Raw genomic sequence first — 7,388 nt, forward strand, 5'->3', positions numbered from 1 at the left:
CCCTTATCAAAATGTGCATTTGCATTTCTTGTCAAGAAAAATAAGCATGTTTCTATTTTGAGAGCCATTCACACACATATTTATTCTATAAATCAATCTCTCATTTAAGCTTCTCAATAATCTACAGGCTTAGTAACTTTTACCAATGTGTAGAATTCATTCTATTAAGGACACCTTGTATATGATGTCCATGAAATATGTTTTCACTTTTTTTTGCCTTTTATGGAGAAAAATTAGCAATGTATGTAATCTTTTTACTTGTGAAGCCCTTTTCAATTCAATATTCAGTTCTAATTCTGTTTTTCCTAATGTATGCTTTTCTCTTTCTGTGTACTATATCAGATCCACCTGCAACCGATTTTGTTGTAAACTGTAAAGTGGTTTACAACACTTTGTAGGTGGTTATCCATTTGTTCCTCCATTATACAGATCTGTCTCATGGTCACTACAGTTAACTTGGAATTCAATTCTCTATGTCTTTGGTTGCTTTTCTTCCCACTGTTGGCAGAACTGTTTTGAAGGTCGAGGTTAGCCTTGCCTGGTGTCTTACTTAGTGTTGCTGTGAAGACACACCATGACCATGGTAACCTTATTTTTATTGGTTATTTTATTTATTTACATTTCAAATGTTGTCTGCCTCCCCAGTGTTCCTTCCCCATCCCCCCCCATACCAATCACTCCTCCTCTTTGCCTCTATGAGGGTGCTCTCCCACCCACCCATCCATTCCTGCCTCACCACTCTAGCAACCCCTTAGACTGGAGTATTGAGCATGGCAACTTTTATAATGGAAAACATTTCATTGGGACCTGCTTACAGTTTCAGAGGTTTAGTTCATTACCATAATGGCAGGAAGCATCATAACATATAGGAAAACATATGCTGGAGAAGTTGATGAGAGTTCTACATCTGGATCTGCCAGTAGCAGGAAGGGAAAAGGACACTGGGCATAGACTTTTAAAACCTCAAAGCCCACTTCCACTGACATACTTCCTCCAAGGCTGCACCTACTCCAACAAGGCCACATCTCTTAATCTCTCTCAAGTAGTGTCACTCCCTGGTGGCCAAACATTCAAATATTTGACCCTACGGGGGCCATTTCTATTCAAACTACCACACATGGGCAAAGTTTTGGTTAAATTTTATCTCTATTGCTATGGGAATTCTCATTGAATTATTTTAGTTATTCCAATGTATACTTATGTTCTTCTGTTTATTTAATAATGAACTATTACAACGGTGGAAGGGAATAATTGCTTTAGCATTTACTGGGCAGCTCTTTAATTGCACATGCTTTGGAGGATTTACTTCGGTCATTATCCATGCTAGGCATGTGGGAGATCTTAAAACAGATAGGGCAGAAACTCCCCTGTATAAAGATCATACCCGGCTCCTTCAGCGTCATTCATTCCAGATGGAACTTGTGTGGACTGAGAATTGAAAGGGATGGAGAAACAGAAAGCTGTGAGCAGGAGAAGAGAACTTGTTTGCATTGCATGAGTGGCTTCAGGACCGATGTGGGCGATGGTCTGCTCTTTTAGTGTGATCCTTAAGGATAATAGGTGCTGCAGTCTATGGACTCCTAGAGAATGAGCATGTCAGAAAGAGCCAGAGACTGAGCTCTCCAGAGCTGTGAGGAGGCAGAATAGAAAGGAAGACAGATTCATTAAAAGCTTAGGCCTACACACATGTTCTTGCAAGGGATCTCGTGCCAGGGTGACCTTGGCATGGGATATGTGTTCAGAGTAAAGCCAACAGCCCCTTTGAACTGATTCCTTGGAATCTGCTGACATAGAATTCAGGGCCCACTGGAATTCTTCAGCTGTGTGAAGTTAAAGGTTTTATTTAGTACCTTTGTCTGCATCCATTTCCCATAGTCTGGAACAACATACCACCCCTCCTCTTTACCTCTATGAAAGGGAGCCAGGAGCAAAAAGGGCAGTGGCTGGGCTAGGGCCAATATCCCCTTCAAGGGCTTACGTCCAGTTGTCTAACTGCCTTCCAGGAGTCCCCACATTGTAAAGGTCCCACCATCTCCCATCAGTACCACTGCTGGACAGTAAGCCTTCATTCAATACATGGGCCCTTAGGGAGACAGACTAAAATAACTGTGGCAACATTTCCAGTCTTCTCATTTCTTTCATGGCAATGATAAGAAAATATGCAAATAGGCATTATAATGTGGTAAGGATGAAAAATATTTTATAATACGTTATGTTAATGAGTTTGTGAGCAACACACACTGTTAAAGATTGTTGGTGGCAGTTTAAGCATATTACTCATTAAGGGAAACTTCAAAACCAGATCTCAAAAGAACCAAAATGAAATCATTATATCAAAGAGAAAAATCAGATATAACTTTTCATTCAATAATCCAGGGGTTTGGTTGTTTTTTTTTTTTTTTTGGAAAATTTAATGTTACTGAGAGGTTTCCACTAAGCACAGTTCCACTGTGATGAGGATCACAAGGGAGGACAGACTCAGAGGGAAGAGAAATTGTCTTAAAAGTGTCCAGTTCTAAATTCAAATGTGATGGTAATGAAAATGGAGGTTGCAGACAGGTGATTTATTGGGAACTATTCATGGAATAGTTCCAGGTCATTTATCCTGGGCCAGTCCGCAGAGCTACACATGATGCATTTGGTCCATAACTGCCTTGTGAGCAATTACATGCTCTTCATCAGATTCTCCTCCTAATAAGCCAATATTTGTCTTATGGTTTCTTGTATCTTGGTTCATTCCTGTTCCTGGATCATTTCCTAAATAGAGGTTTACCTACAGTTGAGTGTTTCATCTGCCACTCATATCTGACTCTTCATAGAATTTTCCTGTTTAAGCTAAAGGGATCTGCAACCCTATAGGTGGAACAACAATATGAACTACCCAGTACCCCCCGGAGCTCGTGTCTCTAGCTGCATATGTATCAGAAGATGACCTGGTCGGCCATCAGTGGAAAGAGAGGCCCATTGGTCTTGCAAACTTTATATGCCTCAGTACAGGGGAACGCCAGGGCCAAGAAATGGGAGTGAGTGGGTAGGGGAGCTGGGGGGGGGCATGGGGGACTTTTGGGATAGCACTGGAAATGTAAACGAAGAAAATACCTAATTAAAAAAATAATTTTCCTGTTTATTAAAATAGAGGGTGTTTACATTTTAAGTAATTTTATTTAGAGGTAAGTGTGAAAGGTAGGGTTTTCATGTGAACATAGTGCCCATGGAGGCAAATAGAGTGCTTTGGAGCCTCTGAACCAGGAATGGTGGGTAGGCGTAAGCTGCCCCATGTAGGTGCTAGGGACAGAACGTAGGTTCTAGCAAGTACTCTTAACCACTGAGTCATTTCTCCAGCCCTTTGAAATCATCCTTATACATGTGGAAATATGTAGTTGGAATCAATTCTGAGCTCCATCCCAACTCCAGAACTCACTAGGTAAGCAGAAATCTTTGGACTACTCATTTGGAACCCATGAGTTCAAAATAATCATCATATGTAAAACGAGAGCAAGAGTTAATTTTTATTTCATAGGCTTTTCCAAGATCTAAACAAGACTGTGAATTTGGAAAATGAGTTTGTGTGAACTGTATAATAGAGTCCCTATGGTTTTGTGACCTCATTGCTCACCCTAGCTGGCAAGGAAAATTTATATTCCATTGTGTTGGTGGAGTTACTCAAATTAGTTTGAGCTTTACTAACTGAAAGTTGCTGCAACTGAATTGCTGAATTCCTGGTGGTTCAGAGTCATATCATACTCACAATTTTCCTATTTCCAAAGATATAAATTCTTCTGCTTCTATTTTGGTGTGGAGTTATTGACAACTAGTTACTTATGAAAAATGTCTAAGATTAGCCCTCCAGTTACAACAAAGGACAAATGTTCAGAGAATATTTCCTTTATCAGCATACCAGTTTTCCACTATATAGATGTCTAATAATCTTTTGAGTCTCTGCTGCACACTCCACACAAAGCAGGGCCCATACAGCACAAATTCTCCTCTTCTTAAATGATCTCCATTGTGAGAATGGCAGTTAGCACAGAAAGCTCTCTGTCTGGGAGAAATGCATTCTTAGGGATGTGTTTTTGCATTTGGGGTAGATGATCAGATGTGAACCCCCTCCATGACTTAGTCATCACTTGCTAAACTTTTTCACCTCCTATTTTTATGTCAAACTAACAAGCCAGATACCTCAGGTTCATGTTCAGGCTGTGATTTCTCAGGACCACACAACAGGTAGATGGCTATGTATGTGGATATGATTTCCAGTGACTGCAAGACTAGACTGACCAAGATCAGCAATGCACAGAAAAGTATCCGAACCTTTACAGGTTTCATTTTAAATAGTTGCGGACACAGTTTTTTAAATAAAAGACATGTTAAAGCACAGTATATATCATTGACTGATACTGAAAGCTAGAAAATTTATTCATCCACCACAGACCTGCATCCTTCTGCTACGTAAGAGTGATACAAGGCCTGACAGCTTTTTGATCTGAAACCCCCACAATTCTGTGTTTCTTTGGGCCATGTTGAATTTTCAGCTCCAGGAAAAATATCAGTAGTGGATGCAAGCAGTTATTAGGACCCGGAGCATCACTGTAATTTATTCATATTTAAGGATAAATAAAATGCAAAGCAGCTAGGTCACTTCTGGTACAACAAACAACTGGCCTCAGTTTTTTGTTTTCAAGTGTATTGCAGCCCAATGGACTCTGTGCAGGATCTTAAGTCTTAAACAAGCCTTAACCCTACATGAAATTAGTCACTAGGAAACTGATAGCTACTGTAGCAAATCCCACATTTCAGCCACCAACCACAATATCCCTTTATTTTTCTTCCAAATTACAATTCAAAGTGCTAGGGATTTAGCTTAGTGGGAGAGTGCTTAGCTAGAATGTTCTAGGCTCTGGCTCAGTTTTCAATATTGGAAAGAGGGTGTGGGGTGAGTATGAATGAGAATTAGTAAAATCATAACTCAAAACTTGAGGCCAGAGAAAGATGGCTGTGTGATAAAGAGCATCTGCGGTTATTCAAAGAACCTGTGTTTGTATCTAGGACCAGATCCTGCCCCCAACTCACACCCCTGCAGGTCTCACATGCTGGGGTGGGGGTGGGGGCACCCAATCCATGGGATGTAAAGAATGAAACTTGAGACAGTACATCTTTACAAGCCCTGGGTGATAAAGTTCCACAGACTGGCCTCCTGGCTTACTTTTCTTACACATTTCAACATGGTAGAACTTGTGACCTCTGACCTTTGCAATAAGAATGAATTCTATTGGCTGATAAACAGAGCTCAGGGCTAAGGCCATGTGTACTTTGTGGTTTCTATCCTTACACTTAGCATAGAACCTTCTCTAGGCCTGTCCCACTATCAAGGACAGTCACAGGAGTGTTGGGGATTAGAGGGCTTTCCTTACTTTCCTTGAATATTAATATCCAAGAGTTGTCTTATAATATTAAATGGACTTTTTTCCTACTTCTTAAATATCTATGGGGTGATTGTTTCTTTGACAATATAATTTCCCCTAAAAGTTCTCTTTATGGATTGAATTCTGCCACTCAAAATTAATATATTGACATCCTATCTACCAGAACATGACCTTATTTGGAGACAAGATCTTTATAAAGTTAAAATAGAGGTTATTAGGTAAGTTCTATCACAGTGTGGTTAGGTGTCCTTATAAAAAGGAAGAATTTGAAGACAAACCTATATAAGGGGAGCTGCCACTGGGCATCTAGCTTGATGAAGATCTCCTAGCTAAGAGGGAAGACTGGAAACAAATCTTGTTGCACTCAGCAGGAGTCAAGCCTGCCACCCCCTTGATGCTATCCTGGCAGCCTTCAGCAGTGTGAGAAGACTCCTGTCGATTGCTTTGTTATGAAAGCCCAAGAAGATGCAGAGGACTCCTTCAAAGTTTCTCATCAGGCTCTACTGGCCAGTGTGATATGCTGGCCTTAAAGTTCTTTCCCTGACAATCTGATCACTTGTTCTCCTTCCCTGATTCCTAAGCCCCACTTCCCCTAACCCTAGTAGCTGATATCAGGGAGATGTATGAAGCAGCAGGCCCAATAGAAGGTTTGCCTTTACTCTCGTATCAGCCTACGGTTGATTGGCTTCAGCCTTTCTTTACGTGTTATAATAGAGTAGAAGGTAAGTGGTTATCTTCATGTATAGAAAACATAAGGTGCCCTGGGGTTTGTGTGCTTTGTTTTGATTTGTTTTATGTGGTAATGCAAAGGTCAGGACCTCTTCTATGCTCAGGCCCCCACAAGTCTGAGACCTCGTGGCTCTTAGCAGCCAGCTGGCCTAAAGAAATATCCATTCCTCTGTTGAGGGGCATCTGGGTTCTTTCCAGCTTCTGGCTATTATAAATAAGGCTGCTATGAACATAGTGGAGCATGTGTCCTTCTTACCAGTTGGGGCATCTTCTGGATATATGCCCAGGAGAGGTATTGCTGGATCCTCCGGTAGTACTATGTCCAATTTTCTGAGGAACCGCCAGACTGATTTCCAGAGTGGTTGTACAAGCTTGCAATCCCACCAACAATGGAGGTATCCATCCACCCCATAATCAGCATCCAAACGCTGACACCATTGCATACACTAGCAAGATTTTATCGAAAGGACCCAGATGTAGCTGTCTCTTGTGAGACTATGCCGGGGCCTAGCAAACACAGAAGTGGATGATCACAGTCAGCTATTGGATGGATCACACGGCCCCCAATGGAGGAGCTAGAGAAAGTAGCCAAGGAGCTAAAGGGATCTGCAACCCTATAGGTGGAACAACATTATGAACTAACCAGTAACCCAGAGCTCTTGACTCTAGCTGCATATGTATCAAAAGATGGCCTAGTCGGCCATCACTGCAAAGAGAGGCCCATTGGACACGCAAACTTTATATGCCCCAGTACAGGGGAACGCCAGGGCCAAAAAGGGGGAGTGGGTGGGTAGGGGAGTGGGGGTGAGTGGCTATGGGGGACTTTTGGTATAGCATTGGAAATGTAAATGAGCTAAATACCTAATAAAAAATGGAAAAGAAAAAAAAAGAAATAGATGTGAAAAATACAGCATTGCCTCCTTAGGATTTTTATGCAGATGCCACTGTGGTGGTTTACATGTGAATGCCACCCATAGACTCAGGCACTTGAACACTTGCTCACCAGTTTGTTGTGCTCTTTGGAGAGGTGATACAGACTTCGGGAAGGAAGTGTGCCAGTGGGATTGGGCTTTGAGAGTACATAGTTTCACTCTCCTTCTAGCTCACTCTCTCTGCTTGTGTTCACAATTGAAGAGATGGATGCTCAGATTTCCACTGGAGCAAATGCCTACTGTCTGCTGTCATGTCTCCCCACCATAGTGTACTCGTATCCCTCTAGAAGCATGACTCACAATA

The sequence above is a fragment of the Mus musculus genome, chromosome 12 (genome assembly GCF_000001635.26).
Source record: "Mus musculus strain C57BL/6J chromosome 12, GRCm38.p6 C57BL/6J".
In the NCBI taxonomy this organism is placed as follows: domain Eukaryota; kingdom Metazoa; phylum Chordata; class Mammalia; order Rodentia; family Muridae; genus Mus; species Mus musculus.